At 35.6% G+C, this 26,435-nt stretch overlaps 1 long non-coding RNA gene across 1 annotated transcript; it reads left to right on the forward strand.

Moving 5' to 3' along the window:
- Nucleotides 1–1,010: 1,010 nt before the first annotated feature.
- LOC141410926 (uncharacterized) lies at nt 1,011–15,489 on the forward strand. The gene is made up of 2 exons (XR_012435732.1): nt 1,011–1,201; nt 11,890–15,489. It is a non-coding gene; the product is annotated as an uncharacterized lncRNA (long non-coding RNA).
- Nucleotides 15,490–26,435: the final 10,946 nt, after the last annotated feature.

The raw sequence follows: 26,435 nt of genomic DNA on the forward strand, positions 1-26,435 counted from the left end.
CTATATATGACTGGCCCACAGCCAACATCTTGCTAAGTGGGAAAAGCAAAAAGTCTTTTCCTTAATATTTGGAACAAAACAAGAATGTCCACTTTCATCACACTCCTGTGCAACACAGAGTTGTAAGATCTAATGAGAGAAATTAGGCAAAGAAAAAAATACAAGGTACCCAAACGGGAAAGGAAGGTCAAATTATTCCTGTTTGTAAATCATATACAATCTTTTTTTCTTTCTTTTTTTACTTAGCATGTGTCAATTCTACAAATTAAGTGGTTTAATTATATTTCTTAACATGCATAATATTTAATTTGATTAATGTTTAACTTTGATGCTCCTCTCCTCTATTAGTTTTTCTTTTCCTGTCATCCTTTTTCCCTTCCCCTTCTACTTCCCTTTTACTTTCATGACCTTGTCTTTTGTTGTTGCAGTTTGTTTTCTCCTAGCTTCCACAAATGAGAAAAAACATGTAACATTACACTTTATGGGACTGACATATTTTTCTTAACATGATCTCTAGTGCCATCCATTTTCCAGCAAATGAAAGAATTTTATTGTTCTTTTGGCTGAGTAAAAATTCATTGTGTATATATACCACTGTCGGAGCCAGCAGTGGGAACTTGCCTGTGTGAGTTGGCATCTGGTCTTCTAAGAAAGCTCCAAGGAACTGAGGCAAAGACCAGACTGTGCCTGTGTGTGTGTGAGTTGGTATCTGACCTTGTGGGAAAGCTCCAAGGAACTGGGGCAAAAGTCTCAGACCAGACTGTGACTATGTGAGTTTGTATCTGGCCTTGTGAGAAAGCCAGACATCCAGAAAAACAATATTCAAGGTTCCCAGATGATTTTGTGTCCTTCAAATGTAAATAAGAAAGTTATGTTGACCATGTGCTTCTCCTGCTTCTCTGTTCCCATTTTAAAGGACACATAACAAAGAGTTAATTTTAACTGTGCTTCCCTGTGCTAATGTAACCTTGACACGTAACACTTGGCATGCTTTTTCTGACAAAATGCTCTCTGTGTAAGAGGAGTTTATAAAAAGCGAAGTATACTTCATTAAAGTGACTACTGAGCAGGACTCAGTAGTCCCCTCATCTCTTCCTGCTTTGGTTACCTAGGTTCCCCGGTAAACAGCATTACATTTGGTGCCCAAACAGGAACCTGAAGGAGAATTTTGAAAGTGAAGTGAAGACCGTCACAGAAGAAGGTAATGAGACAAGATGGGGCAAAATCAGTGCAGAGTCCAGCCTTTTCTTTCACTTGTACATCATTTTTTATTATGAGGAGGAACTCGAGTTTCCAAACAGCAGTTAAAGGACTGCTTAGAAGTAATTTGTGATTATAATCCTTGGTTTCCTGAGGAAGGTACTTTAGATGAAGTTTGGGAGCGAGCATGTAAAAATGTTGAAAAGGCATACAGATAGGGAGAAAAGATAGCTGTTCATTTTGGGATAACATGGGTCCTGGTTAAATCTGTAATTCTTATACTTGGGGGAGAGAGAAGGGAAGAACACTTACAAAAAGAGACTGTTGCATTCCCTTCATGAGTATAAATTAGATGCAGGTGCTATGGGAAAAATCACTAAGGAAAGTAAAAGCTGCTTTAGTCATGGCTTTATTGTGCTGGAGGAAACTGAAAGTAAACTGCCACTTGCAGCACCAGTAATTGCAATGGCTCCTCCGAGAGAAACTGCTGATATTTTTCCTCCTCCCAGAGGAGGAGGATTGGAATGAACATCCTAAAAGGGGAAACATTGAAGAAGAAATGCGTTACTTACACATTTGCCCCAAAAAGGGCTTGGGAAGAAAGAATGACCTTTCATTAGCAGCTCGCATTCCTATCCCCCCATGGCCACATGAATTGCGACTGCTGTTTCCTGTTATGTTTAATATGACTAGCAATAACACTTATAATGGATTGGATATGAATCTTATAAAAGACTTTAAAAAGGCTTGTGAAACTTATGATCCTGCTTCTCCTTTTTCTAGAGAATATTTGGCAGGATGGAGCAATGACACTGGGTAGATTCTCTATGACTGTCATATTGTGGTCCCTAAATAATGAAAAAATTACAGGCTTTAAAACAATTAATTCAAAGACAATTAGAGCACAAACATATAGAACCTTTCTTTTCTCCTTGGAATTCCCCAGTGTTTGTTATTAAGAAAAAAATCTGAAAAATGGAGACTTCTTACAGATTTAAGAAATGTAAATGCATCTATGGTAACTATGGAAGCTTTACAACCTGGATCGCCTGCTCCTACATGTATTCCTAAAGAATGGCCTTTGACTGTTTTAGATTTACAAGATTACTTTTATACTATGTCTATACATCCCAAAGATAAGGAGAGGTTTGCATTTTCCATACCTAGCTTAAATCAGAAAGAACCTTTACAAAGATATCAATGGATGCTGCCACAGGGTATGACTAATTTCCCCACTATGTGTCAGTATTTTGTAGGAAAAATATTACAACCTATTAGAGTAACATTTCCTAATGCATATGTCATCCATTATATGGATGACATTTTAATTTCTCATGCATGTTCTAAACAATTAGAAAAAAATTTTAAAACCACACAAAAAGCTTTACAAGTAGGAGGATTGGTAATAGCTCCTGAAAAAATACAAACTACTACTCCTTTTCAATATTTAGGTCATACAATTGAATGACTCACCATTCATCCTCAAAAATCTGCCATAGGAAGAGACTCATTAACAACTCTAAATTACTTTCAAAAGTTACTAGGAGACATTAATTGGCTTCATCCTTCTTTAGGTATACCAAATTATAAACTTACTATTTGCTTTCTATCTTAAAAGGTGATACAACCCTGCACAGCCCTCAGACTTTAACACCTGCTGCTGAAAATGAATTACAATTTTTTGAGTTATGGTTACAGACTGCCTTTCTAACAAGATTTGATCCTTTAAAACCTATTTCCTTGTTAATATTTCCTTCTCCACTTCTCCTACAGGAATTTTAACCCAAGAGAACTCTCCTTTAGAATGGTTATATTTATTTATTTATTTTAAAATTTATTTATTTGTTTTTTTTTATTATTCATATGTGCATACAATGCTTGGGTCACTTCTCCCCCCCGTCCCCACCCTCCTCTTACCACCCACCCTACCCCCTCCTTCTCCCCCCACCCCCTCGATACCTGGCAGAAACTATTTTGCCCTTATCTCTAATTTTGTTGAAGAGAGAGTATAAGCAATAATAGGAAGGACCAAGGGTTTTTGCTACTTGAGACAAGGATAGCTATACAGGGAGTTGACTCACATTAATTTCCTGTGCGTGTGTGTTGTCTTCTTGGTAATTCTTCTTGATCTAATCTTTTCTCTAGTTCCTGGTCCCCTTCTCCTATGGGCCTCAGTTACTTTCAAGGTATCTGCTTTAGTTTCTCTGCATTGAGGGCAACAAATGCTATTTTTTTAGGTGTCTTGCCAATCCTCATATCTCCCTTGTGTGCTCTCGCTTTTATCTTGTGATCAAAGTCAAATCCCCTGTTGTGTTTGCCCTTGATCTAATGTCCGAATATGAGGGAGAACATATGAGTTTTGGTCTTTTGGGCCAGGCTAACCTCACTCAGAATGATGTTCTCCAATTCCATCCATTTACCAGCGAATGATAACATTTCGTTCTTCTTCATGGCTGCATAAAATTCCATTGTGTATAGATACCACATTTTCTTAATCCATTCATCAGTGCTGGGACACCTTGGCTGTTTCCATAACTTGGCTATTGTGAATAGTATTGCAATAAACATGGGTGTGCAGGAGCCTCTGGAGTAACCTGTGTCACAGTCTTTTGGGTATATCGCCAAGAGTGGTATTGCTGGATCATATGGTAAATCAATGTTTAGCTTTAGGTAGCCTCCAAATTTTTTTCCAGAGTGGTTGTACTAGTTTACATTCCCACCCACAGTGTATGAGGGTTCCTTTTTCCCCACATCCTTGCCAACACCTGTTGTTGGTGGTTTTGCTAATGATGGCTAGTCTAACAGGGGTGATGTGGAATCTTAATGTGGTTTTGATTTGCATTTCCTTTATTGCTAGAGATGGTGAGCATTTTTTCATGTGCTTTTTGGCCATTTGAATTTCTTCTTTTGAGAAAGTTCTGTTTAGTTCACTTGCCCATTTCTTTATTGGTTCATTAGTTTTGGGAGAATTTAGTTTTTTAAGTTCCCTATATATTCTGGTTATCAGTCCTTTGTCTGATGTGTAGCTGGCAAATATTTTCTCCCACTCTGTGAGTGTTCTCTTCAGTTTAGAGACCATTTCTTTTGTTGAGCAGAAGCTTTTTAGTTTTATGAAATCCCACTTATCTATGCTATCTTTTAGTTGCTGTGCTGCTGGGGTTCCATTGAGAAAGTTCTTACCTATACCTACTAATTCCAGAGTATTTCCTACTCTTTCCTGTATCAACTTTAGAGTTTGGGGTCTAATATTAAGATCCTTGATCCATTTTGAGTTAATATTGGTATACAGTGATATACATGGATCTAGTTTCAGTTTTTGCAGACTGCTAACCAGTTTTCCCAGCAGTTTTTGTTGAAGAGGCCGTCTTTTCTCCATCGTATATTTTAGCGCCTTTGTCAAAGACAAGTTGGTTATAGTTGTGTGACTTCATATCTGGGTCCTGTATTCTGTTCCACTGGTCTTCATGTCTGTTTTTTTGCCAGTACCATGCTGTTTTTATTGTTATTGCTTAGAATGGTTGTACTTAAAACAAAAGGAAACTAAAGTGTTAACTTCATATATTGATCTAATATCCTCTTTATTTGTACAGGAAAGAACAAGATGCCAAATCTGTTACCCCTTAATGATAATTTAAGTAATAGTATAAGCAATTATTATGGATATATAGGTAATCATTACCCAGCAGGTAAGTTGTGGGATTTTTTAAAGCAAACTCCATTTATTGTTAATACTATAGTAAATTTAAATCCTATATCTCATGCTTTAGTTTATTATATAGATGGATCATAATATAATGGTCTAATAAAGACCCCCACTTATCCCTTATATGTTACTCATATTAGGGCTCATTCTAATTTGCCCAGCCCTCTAGTGCGAGGAAATGATATTGCAGATAATCTTACATGTGCAGTGTTTTCATCCCCTGAAAAAGAACATCAGCATTTACATACTAATGCCAACAGATTACATGTGCATTATAAAATTCCTCTTCATACTGTTCATGATATAGTTAAATCTTGTCCTGTATGTGCTTCTTTACATTGTAGATCTCACCCATCTGGTGCTAATCCTTGAGGTCTACGTACTAATGAGTTATGGCAAATGGATGTGACTCATATAACCTTTTTTCCACAGCAACCATATTTACATGTTGTTATTGATACCTATTCTAAATCCATTTGGGCTGTTCCTCAATGCAATGAAAATGTTCATGCCATTATTGCCTCTGTTTTACAATGCTTTGCAGTTATGGGAGTGCCCTCTAAACTTAAAACAGACAATGGACCTGCATATATAAGTTGTCAATTTAAACAATTTTATAAGGAATGGAACATTGTTCATGTCACTGGCCTCCCTTATAATCCACAAGGACAAGCTATTGTTGAAAGGGCACTTAGAACTTTAAAAACACAATTGTTAAAAAATGAAAAAAGGGGAGCCCCCTGAGATACCCTGGTATTAATACTTTTCACTTTAAATTTTTTAAATTTACCTCAGGGTGATGTTTTGACTGCAGCAGATAAACATTTTGTTGAACCTCCCTCTTTGCCAGACATACAAATCCCAATTTGGTATAAATCTTTTAACTCTTGGTTGCCTGGGCTCTTACTTAAAAAGGGAAACAATTATGCATGTGTTTCTACAGATGTCCATGTATCCCCTGAAACATTATGGGTTCCTTTTCAGAGCATCAGGCCCAGAAAAACCAATGAACATGTCCAACAAAGTGATGACCACTCATCAAAGGGAGATTCCTAAAGATGAACAAATGGAACAGGCCAAATACAAGACTATATCATATAAACATTGGAAATATTCCCCTCCTCATTGGAACAATTGCCATGCCAGTACTGAAAAGTTACTTGCATCCACTCATAATTTCTCTTTTATTGATTGGGGCCCTCATGAACACTTTGTACACAATTGTCCTGAAGATTGAAATAGGATGGTCTGTGATTATATTTACAAAATTATTTGGCAAGATAGTCCATTACATACAGAACATCATATGAAAGGACTAATGGCATGACATGATGGGGGAATGTCATCCCCAAGGCCCCAGTTGCTAATACAAAGTATTACTTATCCAGAGCAACCTGAGATCTGGAAATTGGTTGTTGCCTCTGCGCCAATGACCTATTGGAAGAAAGTTTTCTGGAAGCAAATATTCCTGGTCTGACTACGTCTTTGATTATAATGCATCCTTTTATGTGCAAGCATGTGTCAATTTACCATATGTCTTAGCTTTTGGAACTTTTAGTTTTAATTTTAATCTAAAAAGTGTTGATTGCTATGATTGTAGACTATACACCTGTGTTGACAATTCTTTGTCTATTAATTGTTCCTCTCAAGCATTGTTTATATTAAGGGCAAGAGAAGATGTTTGGTTGCCTGTAAACTTAAAAAGAGAATGGCAACACTCTCACTTAGAAGGTTTAATGACTAAAGTAGTGTCTGAATTATTGACACAATCCAAAAGATTTATCAAATGGGTTATTCTTGCTATAGTTGGTCTTGTTATTTTTTGTATAGGATACTCCTGTCTCCAATGACAATTAAAATCTTACAAAACTTTTGAAGCCATGGTCACATTGGGATTGCTACATTTAAAAAATAAAAAAGGGGGAATTGTTGGAGCCAGCAGTGGGAACTTGCCTGTGTGAGTTGGTATCTGGCCTTGTGAGAAAGCTCCAAGGAACTGGGGCAAAAACCTCAGTACCAGACTGTGACTGTGCTTGTGTGAGTTGTTATCTGGTCTTGTGGGAAAGCTCCAAGGAACTGGGGCAAGTCTCAGACCAGAATGTGACTATGTGAGTTTGTATCTGGCCTTGTGAGAAAGCCAGACATCCAGAAAAACAATATTCAAGGTTCCCAGATGGCTTCGTGTCCTTCAGATGTAAATAAGAAAGTTATGCTGACCGTGTGCTTCTCCTGCTTCTCTGTTCCCATTTTAAAGGAGACATAACAAAGAGTTAATTTTAACTGTGCTTCCTGTGCTAATGTAACCTTGACACGTAATACTTGGCATGCTTTTTCTGACCAAATGCTCTCTGTGTAAGAGGAGTTTATAAAAAGCAACATATACTTCATTAAAGTGGCTATTGAGCAGGACTCAGTAGTCCCCTCATCTCTTCCTGCTTCCATTACCCAGGTTCTGCTGGTAAATGGCATTACATACCACATTGTCTTTAACCACTTGAATGTTGGTGGGCACCTTAGCTGGTTCAAAAATTTGGTTATCATAAATAGTGCTGAGAAAAACTTGTACACAGTTATTTTTGTAGTCAACTAACTTGGATTCTTTTGGGTATTCTTTATAGTATTACTCAATCATATGCATAGTCTATTTTTACTTTTTATGAAATCTCCACACAGATTTTCATAGTAGTTGGAATAGTTTACATTTCCACCATCAGAGGGTGAAAGTTACCACTTCCCCCTCCTCACTAGCATCTGCTGTTTTTTGTGTTCTTGATGATAGCCATCTTGTGGTGAGGTGGATCACAGTATAGTTTTGGTTTGCATTTCCCTGGTGGCTAAGGAGGTACAATATTTTTTCATGTATTTATTGAACATTTGTTTTTCTTCTTTTGAAAAGTGTTTGTTCAGTTCCATTGCCCATTAGTAATTTGAATAACTATTATTTTGGTGTTTAATTTTTGAGTTCTCTAAGTATTGTACATATTAAATCCATTCTGGGATTAATCTGACAAAGATTTTCTCCCATTCTGTAGGCTGCCTCTTTGCTCTTTTGATTGTATATTTGATGTGCAGGTTTTAAATTTGATGCAATCCCATGTCATTTCTTACTTCTGTATCCTTAGTAACTGGAATACTATTTAGCAACTTATTACCTATGTCTATATCTTGAAAAGTTTCCTGTGTTTTCTTCTAGTACTTTTAAAGTGTCACAGTTTGTAATATGATATTTGATCCATTTTGACTTGATTTTTGTACAGGATGAGAGACAGGGGTCTGGTTTCAGTCTTCTGAATGAAGATAATTATTTCAGCACCACTTCTTAGGAAGGCTTTCTGTTTTTGATGTTCGTTTTTGGTGCCATCATTAAGAATCAGATGGCTGTATCTTCTGAGGTTTATTTCCAGATCTTCAATTCCTAGTGTACCTGTTTACATATCAGTTTTTCTGCCAGTATCATTCCTTTTTTGTTATCATGTTTCTGTAGAATAGTTTGAAGTAGGATACTGTGATACCTCCACTATTGCTCTTTTTGCTCAAGGTTGCTTTCTCTATTTGGGTGTCTTCTATGCTTCCATATGAATGTTAAGGTTTTTTTTTCTATTTCTGTGAAGAAAGTCATAGAAGTTTGATGGTTATTTCATTGAATTTGTATATGAATTTTAGTAGTATGACCATTTAACAATATTTATTATGATCCATGAATATGGAAGATGTTCCCAAATTGTAGTGCCTTCTGCAATTTTTTTCAATGCTTTACAGTTTTTTATTATATTGATCTTTAACATCTTTGATTTAGTTTGTGCCTTGGAAAATTATTTTATGCTATTGTAAATATGATTGCTTTCCTGATTTCAGCAAGTTTGTTGTTGGTGTATAGAAAAGCTATGAATTTTTGAAGGTTGATTTTGTATCCTGCTATTTTATCCAAAGAGTATACCAGACCTAAGAGTCTCAAGAATCTTTCATGTATCAGATCATATATTCTGCAAACAGGGATAATTTGATCTCTTCAGTTCCTATTTGTATCCTTTTTATTTCTCTTCCCTGCCTTACAGCTCTGGCTAAGAACCAGAGCATAAGATGGTTCTGGCTAGGTACCATTCTGCATAAGAATGGTGATAATGGATAACTTTCCTGGATTTAGAGGAAGTGTTTTCACTTTTTCTCTATTGAGTATAATGTTGGCTTGTGTGCCTCTCATATATAACATTAATTATAGTGCTGTATAAACCTTTCAGTTCTCCTTTTTCAAAGCTTTTGTAAAGAAACAAATGTTGCATTTGGTCAGACCATTTCTGCATCTACTGAGATGGTTACATAATTCTTCCCTTGCCCTTGTTTATGTGCTGTGTTACATTTATAAATTTTGTGTGTTGAAGCACCCTTGGATTCCTGGAATGAAATCCTCATTGTGTAGGGTGACTCTAACATGTTGGTGAATTTGGTTTGCAAGTAGTTTATTAAGGATTTTTACTTGTATGTTTAGAAAGGAAACTCCCAATAGTTTTCTTTCTGTTGTGTTTTTATCAAGGTTTTCTGTCAGGGTAATACTAGCTTCATGAGTTTTGGAGTTTTTGTTTCCTTTATATTATAAGGAATCATTTGAGGAGCACTGGAGTTTGTTTTTGTTTAAATGCTTGACAGTATTCTGTGGTGAATCCATCTAGTGCTGGGCTTTTCAGTATTGGATTACACTTTAATAGTGTTTCAATCTCATTGTTCATTGATTATCTATTTATCATATATGTATCTTCTTGTTTCCATTTTTGTAGGCTTTATGTTTGTAGACAATTATTCATTTGCCCTAAGTTTTCCAAATTATTGGAGTATAAGCTTTAAGTATACTCTCTAGTAATTATCTGTATTTCAATAGTATCTGTTCTATTCTTCTTCATTTTAATTTTATTAATAAATGTCTCCTTTTTTTCTTTTGATTAGCTTGGTTAAGAGTTTGTCAATCTTGCTTTTCATTTTAAAGAATCAACTTTTTTCATTGGTCCTTTGTATTATTCTTTTATTTTCCATTTTATTAATATAGGCTCTGATCTTTATTATTTCTTTCCTTCTACTAATTCTGGAATTGGCTTGTGCTTATTTTTCTATGACTTTGAAATACATCATTAGACTATTTGTGCTATCTCATTTTTAAAATGTAGGCATTTTATAACTATAAACTTCCTTCTGAGAACTTTTTTCATTGTAACACGCTGTTTCTGATATATTATGCTTTCATTTTAATTTTATTCTAGAAAATTTTTAATTCCCTCTTTACTTCTTTGTTGACCTACTGGTCGTTTAAAAGTGCTTTTGTTTTGCTCAGTTCTTCATGTACTTTTATATTTTCTATAGGTTCTCTTTTATTTTTATTTTAGTTTGATAAAACAGAAGAAGTTACTTTGATTTCATTGTATTTGTTAAGACTTACTTTATGTCCTAAAGTAATTTGTATTATAGAGAAATTTCCATGGGCTGCTGAGAAGTATGTTTATTCTGCATATATTGGGTAGAATATTCTGTACACATCTCTTAAATCTATTTGATCTACAATGTCATTTAATTCTAAAGTTTCTTTGTTGATTATTTTTGTCTAGCAGGCTTATCTATTGGTATGATAGGAGAATTGAAGCTATGTACCTTTATTGTATTGGGTTATACCAATGGCTTCATCCCATCTCATCTTCACTTTATGAAATTGTGTGCATCAGTGCTTGGTGTGTACATGTTCCCAACTGTTATATTTTCTTGATTGATTTTTTCTTTATCAGTATGAGTTGGCATTCATTGTTCCTTCTGACTAACTTGGCTTGATGTCTGCTTTGTTAGATATGAGTATAGCCACTCCTTGCTTCCTATTGGGCTCCATTTGCTTAGAATAACTTTCTTTGTCCTTTCACTTAAAGGCTTTGTCCAAAGGCTTTGTCTTTGCTAGTGAGATGTAGTTCTTGTAGGCAAGAAACAATTACGTCTGTGTCTTTTAATTGAAGAATTGAGACAATTAATATTCAGAGCTACTATTGAAGGTATCTACTAATTCCTGTCATTTTACCAATTTTTATAATGCTTGATTCTATCTTAACCATTTGCTTATCTATTATTCTAGCGAGGTTTATTTTTTTCAATTTTTCATGACTGTGTTTATCTTCTCTTTGTAGGATTCTTTAGATATCTTTCTCAGGGCTGGCTTCATGGTTATTAATTCCTTTAGTTTGAATTTATAATGGAATTTTTTTCCCTCCAATTATGAAGGATAGCTTTACCAGACACAGTAGTCTAGATTGGCAGTTATTTTCTTTCAGGACTTGAAATATATTATTCCATGCCTTCCTTGCTTTTAGAGTTCCTTTTTTGATTTCTTCTATTATTTATTCTTTTATATGTGTTCCAGCTTCTTTCCTTAATGTTTTAACTATAATATGATATATAGAGAAACTTTTCTTATCTTGTCTATTTAGTGTTCTAAAAGCCTCCTATAACTTGATGGCTATCTCATTCCCAAGATTTGGGAAATTTTCTAGTCTTATTTTAATGAATATGGTCTTTGTGCCTTTAACTTGTATCCTTATCTTATTTCTATGCCCAAGATTTGTAGGTTTGTTTTTTTTTAAATGGTGTCCCATAGTTTTGCATGTTCTACTCATACCTTCTTATATTGTTATCTTTCTTAATGCCTAACTGTTATAATCAATCTAACTTCTCTTCATTCCCTGATATCCTATCTTTTATTGAACCAGAATATCTTTGATTCTATTCGTGTAGCTTTTAACTTTGGTTTTTACATGACTATTTAGCTAATCATTTCAAAATTTCAATGTGATTTTTTTCAGTATTTCCATCTCTTCATTGAATCCATATTCCATGCCCTGTATTTTGCTCCTTATTTTATTTGGTTATTTATTTGTATTATATTTAAATATGTTCAAGTATTTACTGTGTCCTCCTTCATTTCATTGATCATTTTATAATCATTATTCTGAATTATTTTCTAGGATTTCATCCACCTCACTGCCATTGGAGTCTTTTGTGGAATTACTGCATTTGAAGGGACCATGCTGCCTTGTTCTTTCATATTCCTTGTCTCTGCATGAACATTTGCACATTCAGACCCAAGATGTTTGTTGGATATTTTAATGTCTTGGATTCTTTCACTTGATGTATTCACAATGTTAAGGCAGGTCTGGATTGTGGCAGGGTTCAAGCAAACTCTCTCATCACTGGACAGAGGGCATTTCTCAGTAACCCCCCAGTCATACTCAAGGCACTATGTCTTGCCCAGCACAACTCAGAGAAGAAAAAACTAGCCTTGGAGGCAACCACAATTGATAGACTCACTATGTAAATATAGCAATAATTCACTTAATACAATGGTCACCAAAACTCCAATAACCTTAGAAGAGTAAAAAAGCATGCTATGTGAGATAAGATGATACTAGTTAAAGGTGGAAATGGAAAGAAAACAGAAGAAATAATATTAGTGAATAACATTAAAAATGTACAGAAAAGAAGCAGAAGTATTTATGAGAGGCATAAATACTTGGGGGAATGGGAAAGAAGTAGGAAATAAAAAAGATCCAAATGATGGTAAAGACAGAGAAAATAATAATACCCAGCAAATAAATAGCCAAAAACTGACAATACAGAAGAACTATAGAAAGAGGGATAGAGAAAGAAGAAAAGATAAGAGACAGAGGGGAAATGATCTAATGGAAGACAGAAAGAAAATAAAAATGAGGAAATAGGTGAAAGGAGAGGAAGGAAGAATGAAGATTGAAAGATTGTGTATTGTTTTGGATCTATTTTCCTAGCACTTGGGAGATTGAGTGAGGTAAGTCACAAACCCCAGGTCAGCCTGGACCCCATCCAGAGACCCCATTGCAAAAACAGAACAAAACTAAAGAAGACTAAGAAGAAGAAGAAAAAAGACAAAACAGGTCAAAGAAATTAGTCATTAAATGGACAAGTCATATGAGGGAAGCATAAAAGCAAAGAAGAGACATGGAAATTGTACAAAAATAGAATAAAAAATTTATATGAGCATATTTAAACTGATTGCTCTTATTTAAAAACTCTGTAGAAGGAAGTGAAAAATTGAAAACAAAATAATGGGAGGAGGGAATAATAAATTTTAATTTTTTCAATAAAAAAGAATACATATCCAGTCATCAGAGGATGCTAGTCTTGTGGGCTGCAGCAATCTCTGGATCAGTGCTTAGTGGATTTTCTTTATTCAGTGAGGATTTTCTCTGTTTTCCTTTTTGTCTGTCTAGCAACCAGAGGATGCATTTCAGAGAGAGTGTAGGTAATGCTCACTGCTGCAGAAGCCTCTCCTGGTCCTTGTCTCCCAAGTGGTCTCCTTCATCCCCAGCTATGCCTAGATTGGAAATGACTTCCATGACTCTGTTTGACTCCAAACACTTTCCCAGAGTGAAAGAATCAGGTACTCTGATCCACATTTTCTTCTAAGACTAAATCAATTCTCTGGGCAGCTCTCAGTCTATACCCACCTAATTCTTTCTATATGTTCCCATATATGCTTTAAGCTGTGACCAAATGCCTGGAAGAAGAGAGACATTCCCAGGATGCCTGACTGGATAGACTGCATGTCTGTTTGGTTTGAGTCTAATATTGTAGTGTTTTCTGATATCCTCTCTTTTTTGCTTTTTTGCTCTGTTCTGTGGCTACTAATGAGGCCATGTGCTGAATCTTCCTCTTTCATCCTTCAGTTTCTGAGACTTTCTGTTTTTTTTTAAATAAGATTTTCATTTCACAACTGAAGCCATATTGCACATTTTTTCCACCTTTTGTTTGTTCTTATTTTCTTTTGCTTTAGTTTGCACCCTTCACAGCTGCCTCTGCTAATAACATATAAGGCACTTGACCTCTTAGAGCAGGCTTTCTCTTTCATTGTTCTGCTTACCAAAATCATCCTCCTTTCTCTTTAAATATGGGTCTATCTGTATGCATCTGAAACATCAGCTGCTTTCCAGCTGCCCTACATCTCTTTCCCAGAGATACTATGAATATAGGGGTGCTATTAGACCACCATGTAAAGTCCTGATGACATATCTTACAAAAGGAAAATCCTAAAGGCTCCAAAAAAGAAAAAAAGAACATTCCAAAAACACTAGCACTGTTGTGTGTTTGCAACAAGTCATCTAAAACTAAAACTAAAATAGCAATTGCATTAACAATTTGCACACAAAATCTGGAATAAATTTAACCAAGGATAGGAGTGATCTATACAGTGGAAAAATAGAAAACACTAATGAAGTAAGTAACAGGACTCCCAAACTGAATACACAGCTCCTGTCCAAGGATTGAAAAAATGTTAAAATGTCCACACTATACAAAGCAATCTATAGATTCAATGCAATCCCTACTAAAATATAAATGACATTCTTCATAGAACTAGAAAAAAATCCTAAAATTTATATGGAACTACAGATTCACACAACTATTTACCAAAAAAAATTGCCAAACCAATCTCAAGCAAAAAGAACCAAGCAAGAGACATTGCATCACCTAATTTCAAAATATACTACAAAACTTTAGTGATCAAAACCAGAGGTACTATAGTTTGGATTCTGAATGCCCTCTGAAGCACCATGTATTCAAAGCTTCATCTGCAGGGTGGTGTTATTAGGAGGTATTGCTAGCTTAAGGAGGTGTGGCCCCAGAAGAAGTCTTTAGGTCATTAAGGGTGTTCCTTCAAGGTGAGCCTTTCCTCTTCCTCTCTAATGCTTCCTGGCCAGGGTCAAGCAGTTTTCTCTGCTATGTTCTCCTTGAGTATTATTTGGCATACTGATCAGTGGCCCTCAGAATCCCTAAATTATAGCCCAAATGAAAATTTTTATTTTATAAGTTAATTTTTCTCATGAATGTTGCTATATTGATGGAAAGTGACTGATGCTGCATGGTATTTGTATAAATACTTCAGAGAACAGTGGAACAGAAAGGAGCTTGTGGAGATAATCTACATATTCAAAGCTACCAACTGACCTCTGACAGGCTGATAAGAACATGTGAAGAATATGCAATGGAGTCTTTCCAACAGTGTTGAGAAAATTGAATATCCACATCTGAAGGACAAAATTTGACTCCTGTCTCTCACCATATAAAAAAATCAAGACAAAATAGATTCAATACTTTGAAAGTGGTATCTAAAACTGTGAAACTACTAATAGAAAACATAGGGGAAATACTTCAAGACATTTTTATTGCAAAGTTTTTGGAGAAAACCCCAAAACCCCAAAGGACAGGCAATAAAACAAACAAAGTGAAGAGACAACCTACAGAATGGAAGGAAATATTTGCTAACTAGTCCTCTAAAAAGGAATTAATATGCAGACTACAAGAAACTCAAAAACTCAGCAAAACTCAAGTACTCCAATGTAATAATGTGATCTAAACAGTTTTCAAATGGAGATATACATATGGCCAATAAGTATATAAAAATGTCAGTATCCGTAATCATCAGAGAAATGCAAGCCATATTAAGGCACTGTCTTACCCCAGTTAGAATGACTATTATCTAAAATTAAAAAAAAAAAAGAAATGGTGAAAATTAAGAAAGGGGAAATTCTTATGTATGATTGGTGGGAGTGTTAATTAGTACAGCCATTATGAAGACAGTGTGGCTGTTCCTCAAATAACTGAAAACAGAACAACTATTTGAGCCAGCAATCCTGTTTTTGCTTCCAAATCTCCACATCAAAGTGATACCTACACTCCCATGTTTTCTGCAGCATTAATCATAAAAGGCAAGCTATGGAGTCAACCATGCTGTCTGTTAGTGAATGCATGGATATTTAAAATATTCATATATATGATGGAATGTTAAACAGCTCTAAAAAAATATGGAATCCTACCAATTGTGGCATGATAGGTAGAATTGGAGAACATTATATTATATGTAATAAAGAAGGAACAAAAAAACAAATAGTGCATCTTGTCACTCAGCCACAGCAGCTGAAATTGATAACATGGAAGTGCAGAGTAGAATAGTGAATACTAGAGGCTAGGAAGCAATGGGAGAAGTAGGCAGTGAGAGGCAGTTTGGATAACAGATGGCAAAATACAGTCAGATAAGAGTAATAAGTTCTAGTGTTCTATAGCACAGTAGGTGACTACATCATATATATATATATATATACATAAAGTCAGCCGGGAGATTCTACAAACATAAAGGAATGCAAAGGAGGGCTCAATGGCAGTGCTTATCTAGCATTTGTGAGGCACTGAGTTCCATCCCCAGCACTGCAAAAACAAATTTGATCCTTATGTATTGTGTATATTCTTTGAATTAACTTGTATTATTTGATTTGCATCATAAATAAGGACAAATATTATATGTCAGTTTGAAAATTATAAAATAACTTGGAAGCCATGAAAGCAATGCTGAGAAGACAGTAAGCATCTCAACACTGTCTGGATGAAGACCTCAACTGATTTAAACTAAAGTCATGTGAACAAGGGTGGAGACAATAAATCCAATGGACTCCACCAATAGCAGGTGATTGCAGGGATTCAGGATGGGAGAGACTGGGCCTTCCTGCTCTGCCTGATGTTCAGTGGCCTCTGTGCTCCTCCATCACTTGTACACACCATTTCCTGCACTCAGTCTCCAAGCTGACTGCTGCACACCATAGATTCCTGAATCTCAGGTCATGTATATAGTCATCTCACAGACAGCACAGGGGAAGTTTTTATTATGATGATTATTATCAAAACTGTTTCATTTAGAATTTATTAGTAGTACAAGGGGGTTCCCTATGAAAATTCTACATAGTCATACAGTGCATTTTGAGCAACTTTAATCCCTCTATTTAGTTCCATAACTCCCTCCCTCTTCCATTCCTTTAAAAGACATTTGGTGTGTTTCTTTACCCTATCTCCAGAGAGTTTTGATTTAAGATTTTCATTTTGATAGTCTTATACTTAACACTGGAATTTTGAGGCTGACGATAAAATTCATCTGGAGATAAAAGAGTTAAGAACTAGTACTACATGTGATTTCAGTTGTAGTTATGTTTGTGAATGTTTTGTTGATGAATTTACTAGGTTTTCCCTGTATTCCAAAGAAACAACAAATGCAGAAGAAATATAAATGGTGTTTTCACATTTGGTGAAAGCCAAATGATATGCTAGCAAGTTAAATTCTCCAATGGAAATAATAGAAGATAAAGTAAGAAAAACCCTAAATCTACTAGCCTTCTCAGAGGCAAAAGTTAAGAATGGAAATCACAGTTTTAATTGTCAAAACTTGTGGGTTTTCATTAGTTATCTTAAGAACTCAGTATTTCTACTATAATTTTCAAAAAGACTGTTAGTCAAAAGCTTTGCTCCAAGCAGGTGAGTCTGCTGATTTGTGTAGACCATTGTACAGGAGCCAGGAGAGAGTTTGATATGTTTTATAATCCATTGCAGTCCCCAGCAGCCAGCCTGCCCCCATTGTCTCCCAGGTCATGGCTCTCATTTCCCCAGGCTTCTAAGTGCAGAAGTTTTATACCCATATAGACAAAAGTGGGACCCAGCCACATCGTTATATCTACTACCCATGTGAATCCAGCAATTAGTTACATAACTAGTTGTCCCTTGGTGGTTACCTAGCAACAGTGAGTCCTAAGTACAGGTAATTTGCTTAATAATCACTTTCTGTACAGAAAGTATGGGAGCAAACAGTCAAACATGAGTACAACTGTTTTCTACCAACTACCTCAACATAACTTTTCAATGATATGTTGACTAACTTTTACAAAAAAACAAAGCCATATTTTGGTATACTGCTATATTTTGGTATACTATTTCCTATCTCCTATCTGGTGTTTACCAGAGAAATTGAAGACTGAGTTGTTAATATTAAGCAGAATAATATCACATTGATTATATTGGCCTTTGGAGTTTACCTCAGAGCCTATTTTGTATCAAGCATTTATCAATAGTACACATATGTTTGCTTATTAGGAGTATATAACATGTACATTAAGGTGCATCTGCATGTATTTTAAAGTATTGGAAACACTGTATTAAACACATTTTATAATATTGTGAAAACTTGATATGGTCTACATCATGTATAGGTAAATAAATGAATCATATTTTTATTAAAAAATCATAAGAGGCCAGACACTGGTGGCTCACAATAGTAATCCTTGATGGGAGGCTCAGATCAGGGGGATTCTGGTGTAAGGCTAGCCTGGGCAAAAAGTTCTCAAGACCACCTCTCCACAGTAGCTGGGTACAATGACATGAGACTATCATTCCAGCTATGAGGAGACTAAGATTGAGAGGATCTTCATTCCAGGCCAGTCCAGACACAAAGAAAGTTTGCAAGATCCCATTTCAGTGGAAAAATAGTTGGTGGCACACACTTGTTGTCCTAGTGATGGCAGAAACTTAAAATATGAAGAATATGGTCTAGGCAGGTTTGGGAAAAAAAACTAAACTCTATCTCCCAAATAACCAAAGAAAAGAGGCTGGAGGTATACTTCAAATGATAGAGCACCTGCCTAGCAAGTATAAGGCCCTGAGTTAGAATCCCAGTGTCACCAAAAAACAAAAAATCGTAGTATACATGTGGGTAAGTATATGAGGACAGAGGGTGGGTGATGAGCTGCTGCCTGAAATAAGGCAGATTGCAGGCCACAAAGCTCATCTCCTAAGCCAGTGAGCAACATCCAAAGTCAGATGATGTTTCAAAATTGAAAAACAGTCAGCAAACCAGCATAACACACTGACAGCCGACAGCTGGCTGACAGATCTCTGACCTTGCCCCAGAGAAAAGGTGAAAGGCAAAGAAACAAGCCCCCAATATACCAACACAGTGAAAACCCAAGTACAAAACAGACAGCTAGTGGGCCACAGAGATGATCTTTAGAACCTGAGAATAAGCCATACCTCACTGAAGGAGGAGCTGAATAAGCAGCTGCTGCTGAAAGACAGGGAAAAAAAGCTGGTGAGTCTCCCGAACTATCTGGCAGGACTAGGACAGAGCTTCTGCTTAAATACCAACAGCAGGACTGGTTGCTGAAAGAGTAACACCAGAATTACTAAGACTGAAATTCTATTGTTCCTGAACCTGGAATTTTTTTTTTATGTGTTTGTTTGTCTACCATCTCTCCCTGTTGATTTCTTTTGTTCTCTCTCCTTTTTTTCTTTCTTCTTATTCTTATTTTTTCCCTTCTTTCTTTGCTTTGTTAGTTTTACTATTGTAAGTTAGCTAATAATAAATTACACACAGACCAGGGACAGAAACAGCACCAAGTGGAATGATGGGAAGACAAAAAAGTGATGGAAACCATTCTCCCCCAAAAAATAAATACAGGATTCAGAGGGAAATGAAGAAAATGGATACCCAGTTCCAGACTCCAACAAAACAAAGATCAACTATGCCAACAAACCCAATGAAGCTCACAAGAACACTCTGAAAGAAAAAAATCCTGCAAGTAAACACTGAGAATTTAATGGAGATATTACTGGACATGGTTAACCAAAATGTACAAGAGGCACTCAAGAAATTCCAACACAACAAAAATAAAGAATATGAGCAGACACAAAAACAAATGAACTTGTAGGAGCCCTAAATAAATACCAAATTGAAACAGAGAACACCATAAATAGATAATTGAATTAAGGATGAAAATTGACAATTTTAAACAGGAAGTGATCCATGATATGGAAAACCTCAGAAAAAAGAATGAAACAGAAAAACAAAACACAGTGGAAGGCCACTCCAACAGACTAGAACAGGCAGCAGACAGAATCTCAGAACTGGAAGATGAAATGGAAATTAAAGGAAAAACTGAAGAGCAATTAGTCAAGCAACTCAAGACCTATGAAAGAAATATGCAAGAACTCACTGACTCCATCAAAAGACCAAACCTGAGAATCATGGGCATTGAAGAATGAGAAGAGGTCCAAGCAAAAGGGATTTGTAACATATTCAACAAAATAACATAAAATTTTGCAAATCTAGAGATAACTAAACCCCCATTCAGGTACAGGAAGCCTCCAGGACACCAAACAGCCATGACCAAAATAGAACTTCTCCATGACATATTATCATTAAAACAACAAGCATAGAGAATAGAGAAAGAATATTGAAGCCTTTAAGAGAGAAAAAACAAACAACATACAAAGGTAAACCCATCAAAATCACAGCAGATTTCTCAACAGAAACCTTAAAAGCAAGAAGAGCATGGAGTGAGGTATTCCAGGCATTGAATGAAAATAACTTCAACCCCAGGATACTCTACCCAGCAAAACCATCATTCAAAATAGATGAAGCAGTAAAAGTCTTCCATGATAAGCAGAAACTAAGACAATATATGACCACCAAGCCACCACTACAAAATATTCTTCAAGGAATTCTGCACACAGAAAATGAAACCAAACAAAATCATGAAAGGACAGGCAGTACCAAACAACAGGAGAAGAAAAGGCAAGAAAGTAGAGAATAACATTGATTCAGCTGCACACAATCAAACCCTTAAACAACAAAAACAGCTAAATGACAGGATTCACCACATACCTATCAATACTAACACTGAATGTTAGCAGACTTAATTCCCCCATCAAAAGACACCATTTTGCAAAGTGGATTAAAAAGGAAGATCCAACAATCTGTTGCTTACAGGAGACCCATCTCATCGACAGAAACAAGCACTGGCTTAGGGTGAAAGGCTGGAAGAAGATTTACCAAGCCAATGGCCCCTGAAAACAGGCAGGGGTAGCAATACTTATCTTGGACAAAGTAGACTTTAAACTTACATTGGTCAAATGAGATAAAGAAGGACACTTCATACTAATAAAAGGGGAAATACACCAAAAGGAAATAAAAATTATCAACCTATATGCACCCAACATCAATGCACCCAATTTCATCAAACATACTCTGAAGGACCTAAAAATATATATAGACTCCAACACAGTGTCAGTGGGAGACTTTAATACCCTCTTATCACCAACAGATAGGTCATCCAAACAAAAAAGATCAATAAAGAAATTTGAGAACTAAATCACACTATAGATCAAATGGACCTAGCTAATGTCTACAGAATATTTCATCCAACTTCTGCACAATATACATTCTTCTCAGCAGCCCATGGAACCTTCTCCAAAATCAATTATATCTTAGGGCACAAAGCAAGCCTCAGCAAATATAAGAAAATGGAAATAATCCCATGCATTCTATCTGATCACAGTGCATTAAAACTAGAACTCAACAACAAAAACAACAGTAAAACACATGCAAACAATTGGAAGCTGAACAACACATTGCTCAATGATCAACGGGTCATTGATGAAATAAAAGAGGAAATTAAAAGGCTCCTGGAAGTTAATGAAAATGAAAACATGACCTACCAGAAGCTATGGGACAAAGCAAAGGCAATCCTAAGAGGGAACTCTCTGTATAGCTATCTTATCTCAACTAGCAGAAATGCTTTGTCTTTCTTATTATTGCTATGTCTTCTCTTCAACAAAATTGGAAAAGAGGTCAGAACAGGTTCTGCCTGGAAATGAGAGGGGTGGGAGGAGAGGGAGGGGGAGGGGGTCAGGGGGGAGAAATGGCACAAATAATGTGTGAACATGTGAACAAATGAATAAAAAATTTTTTAAAGAAAGTATATGAAAGGAATTTGAAAACGTAACTACTAAATAATAAGCCAGGTCAAAAACTGCAGAATCCTTATATATCCCTCCTGATTTTCTCTTTCTTGAGTTACTTGTGAGTAACTTATTACATGCTAATCACCCACAAACCCCCACTTCTGTGCTACAGTCATTTAGAGAACAGGATCTCTTCCACGTGGCTTTTTGTCACAACTGAATTTTTGGAATCTCCCCCTTGAATAGCCTGTACATCAACCACATTCACTCTGCTTTAACTGCTCCACTTACCCTGCCCCCTTCCATTAGTACCCAGTCCCAAACAGGACCATTTATGCATTCGTGTCCTTCATTCTTTAAGTGTATATTCATTGTTTAAGGGGTTTTCACCATGATACTTCACATCTGAATATATTTGACTTTAATGTAAAGATTAGCCTCTCTATTGCTCTCTCTTTTCCTTCCCTTCCCCATTTTTTTAAAGGCTTTCAGTGCATTTCATATGCGATCTTCATACACACATGTGATGTATTTGGATATTACTCACTCTTTGTCGTTCTAATTCTTCTACCTTCCCCTAGTCCTCTCAGACAGTACCACTATTGCAATCATCTCTCTCTCTCTCTCTCTTTCATGTATATGTTTATCTTTTAAGTCTATGTTCCACATATGACAGAAAGCATGTTACTTTTGTCTTTATGAACCTGGCTTTCTTTGCTTAACATGATGATGATCAGTTCCATCCATTTACCTGCAAACAACATAATTTCATTCTTCTTTATGGCTGAAAAATACTACATTGTGTACATATACCACATTTTCTTAATCCATTCATGAGTTCTAGGGCATCTAGGTTGTTTCTATAAAGTAGCTATTGCAAACAGTGCTGCAATAAACATGGGTGCAAATGGCTCTATTGCATCCTGGCCCACATTCTTTTGGATGTACACCCAGTAGTGGTATCACTGCATCACCTGATAGGTCTAGCATTACTTTTTTGAGGAAATTTTATACTGCTTTTCACAGAGGTTGCACTTATTTATTTTCCCACCAACAGTGGATTTTCCCAAAATCTTCACCAAAATTTATTTTGTTTGTATTCTTGATAATAGCCATTTTGACTGGGGTAAAGTGGAAATTTCAAGGTAATTTTGTTTTGAATTTCCTTTGTGGCAAGGGATCTTGAGCATTTCCTCAAGTATTTTTTTGCCACTTGTACTACTTCTTTTGAAAATTGGTCAGTTCATTTGCCCATTTCTTCATTGTGTCTTTAATTATTCAGGACTTTAGTTTTTTGAGTTCCCTGTAAGTTCTGTTCAGATGTATAGCTCTCTTGTCAGATGTATAACTGGCAAATATATTCTTCCATTCTTTAGGCTGCCTCTTCTATCTTGTGGGTGTTTCCTCTGCTGTGCAAAAGATTTTTGCTTTCATGAAGTCCCGTTTGTCAATCCATTATCTTATTTGCTGAGCTATTGGAATTCTCTTCATAACATTATTGTCTATCCCTACATGTCACAGTTTATTTCCTATTTCTTTCTTTAGTAGTTTCAAAGGTTTAAGACTTCTATTAAGGTCTTTGATGCATTTTGAATCTAGTTTCAGTCTTCTACATGCAGATGAAGCAGGCTAGAATTAGGGAAAGTTCACAACTCATAAAAAACGTATAACTTAATATTGCACATCATTTTGACCATGCTCTGGTTCAGGGACTGCCCTCACCTGGCCTGGGAACAACCTACAGACATACCCACTCTTTGATTATTGGACGGATGTCACCTGGTTCCTCCCTTTCCACAGGTTAGTGTAAGTTTCAAAAGCACCTGGAGAAAAGAAGCATGTTCCCTATGCTTCCCAGCTTCCACCTGTATTTCCCTTCACTAACTTTTAATAAGGCCCAATTGCACCCATGTGTCCTGCCATGGATTCTTTCCAGCAGGACACAAAGAATTTGGAAGTCTTCTGGTCACAGACTGCTCCTGTGCCATCAACATGGGTATCCAGTTTTCCCAGCACCGTTTGTTGGAAAGGGTGTCTTTTCTCCAATGTATATTTTGGGCTCTTTTGTTGAGAATAAAATGTCTGTAGCTGTGTATGGTTACCTCTGAGTCTTCTGTTCCATTGCTCTTTCCATCTATTTTTGTGCCAGTACTATGCTGTTTTTATTGCTATGATTCTGAAGTATAACCTGGAATTAGAGACTTTGATACCTCCAGCATTTCTTTTTTTCCTCAGGATTGCTTTGGGTATTCAAAGTCTTTTGTGCTTCCATATAAACTTTAGGATTTTTTTTCTATCTAGGAAAAATATTATTGGAATTCTGACAGGGATTGCATTGAACGTACAAATTTCTTTCAGTGGTATAGCCAGTTTCACAATATTGATTTTGCTGATCCATGAACGTAGACCATTGATCTAGATCATAGATCTATACATCATAGACCTTTCCATCTTCTGATTTTTTTTTATTTCTTTCCTCAGTGAGTTGCAGTTTTCATTGTAGAGGTTTTTCACTTCCTTCATTAAACTTATTCCTAGGTAATTTTTAAGGCTATATGTTTACATATATAATCTTCAGTGCATTGAGGTTCATGCCTTATATTCTAACGTTCTTCAGAGCTTTTATCATAAAATGATGACATACTTTGTTGAGGCTTTTTCTGCATCAATTGAGATGATCATGTGATCATTGTCCTTTATTTTGTTTATATGCTATATTACATTTATTGATTTGTGTATGTTTTTCATCCCCATGATGAAATCAACTTGATCATTTGTATACTCTTTTTGATGTATAATTGAATTTGGTTTTCAAGTTTTTTGAGAGCTTTTGCATGTATGTTCAATAAAGAGACTTGTATATAATTCTCTTTTTTTTGTTGTGTCCTTGTCTGGTTTTGGAATAAGTGCAATACTGGCTCCTTCAAATGAGTTTGGTAGTGTTCCTTTCATTCTATTTCAGAAAAAAGTTTGAGAAGTATTAACTTTAGTTCTTCTTTAAAAGTCTGATAGAACTCAGCTATAAATGTATCAGGTCCTGGGCTTTCCCTTGTTGGGAGACTCTATATTACTGCATTAGTCTCATTGTTTATAATATATCTATGTAGGTGGTTTATATCCTCTTATTTCAATTTTGGTATGTCAAATACATCTATAAAATTATTCATTTCTTACAAATATTCCAGTGTATTTGAATATAGGTATTCAGAATATTCCCTCATGATCCTCAGGATTTCATTTATATTTGTATGATATTCTCCTTTTCACTCTGATTTTGTTAATTTGGGTCTTTTCTTTTATACTCAAATTAGTTAAGAGTTTATGAATCTTATTTATGATTTAAAAGAACAAACTTTTAGTCTCATTGATTCTTTGTATAGTTGTGTGTTGTTGTTGTGTTCTAGGCACTCAAAGGTATAAACTTTCCTCCTACCACTGCCCTTGCTGTATCCCAAAGGTTCTGGTAGGTTGTGTTTTTGTTATCATTAAATTCTAGGAAATTTTTGATTTCTCCCCTATTTCTTCAATGACCTACAGATCATTCAACAATGTATTGTTCAGACTACATACATTTGAATATTTTCTATACTTTCTGTTGTTGTTAAGTTCTAGTTTTATTCCATTGTGGTCAAATAGAATACAGGGAGTTATTTCAGCTTTCTAATATTTACTAAGATACTTTGTGTCCTCAAATGTAATCCATTTAGGAGAAACTCCATGGAATATTTAGAAGAATAAGTATTATACAGTGGCTGGATAAAATACTCTGTTTATATGTCTGTTAAGTTAGTTTGGTTTGTTGTGTCAGTTAAGTCTCAGGTTTGTTGAATGTTTACCTGATGTATTATCTATAGGTGAGAATAGATTATTGGAGTCTCCTACTATTATGGTACTGGGTTTAATCTATGCTTGCAAGTCCAGTAGTATTTGTTTAAACAAGTTGGATGCACTGGCATTTGGCACATATATGTTAAGAATTATTATTTCCTCTTTTTGGATTGTTCCCTTTGTTAATATGAAGTGACCTTCATTGTCCCTTCTGACTAATTTTTGCCTGAAGTATGTTTTATCAGGAATGGGTATTGCTACTCCTGCCTGCTTTCAGGGTCCATTTACTTGGAAGATCTTTTTCCACCCTTTCACTTAAGCCAGTGTTTGTCAGTAAGACATGTTTCTTTTAAGCTACAAAAGTACTTGCTTTTTAAATCTAACTTGTATCTTTAAAATGTTTTTATTAGGATATATTCATTGTACAGGGGGATTCTCTGTAACTATTCTAAACAGAATTATACTGTACATTGGTAAGATCACCTCCATCATCTCTTCTTCTTGACCCCCTTCCTACCCTACTTGAAGCAATTATATGAAGTTTCTTTGTTCTATTTCATGTAAGTATATGAAGTCTATCCACGATAAACCCTCATTTAATGTCCTTCATTCACCCTCTGCTCTCTCACAAGTACACTCTACATCTTACCTTCCCAGATATTGTTTTATGATATTATTAATGCTCTATCATTCTCTTTTCCTTTCCCTCTTTCCCCAAGTTCCATAAAGTAGTTCCACTGTTAAACATGTACTACATCTGAGTTTGTGTATGATAATGCTTGTTTTTGTGTATATGTTTATCTTTTAGATCTGTCTTCCACATATGAAAGAAAGCATGTGGCCTGTTTTTCTGAGCCTGACTTACTTCACTTAACTTGATGTCCTCCAATTGCACTCATTCCCTTTCAAACCACATGGTGTCATTATTCATTATGGCTGAGTAAAATTTCATTGTGTACATATACTACATTTTCTTGATCCATTCCTCAGTTGTAGGGAAATTGGGTTGTTTTTTAATAGGGGAATTGAAGCCATTAAAGTTCAGTGTTAATATTGAAAGGTTTGTTGTACTTTCAGTAATTTTATTGTTCTTCTGATG

The sequence above is a fragment of the Castor canadensis genome, chromosome 9 (genome assembly GCF_047511655.1).
Source record: "Castor canadensis chromosome 9, mCasCan1.hap1v2, whole genome shotgun sequence".
Taxonomy (NCBI): domain Eukaryota; kingdom Metazoa; phylum Chordata; class Mammalia; order Rodentia; family Castoridae; genus Castor; species Castor canadensis.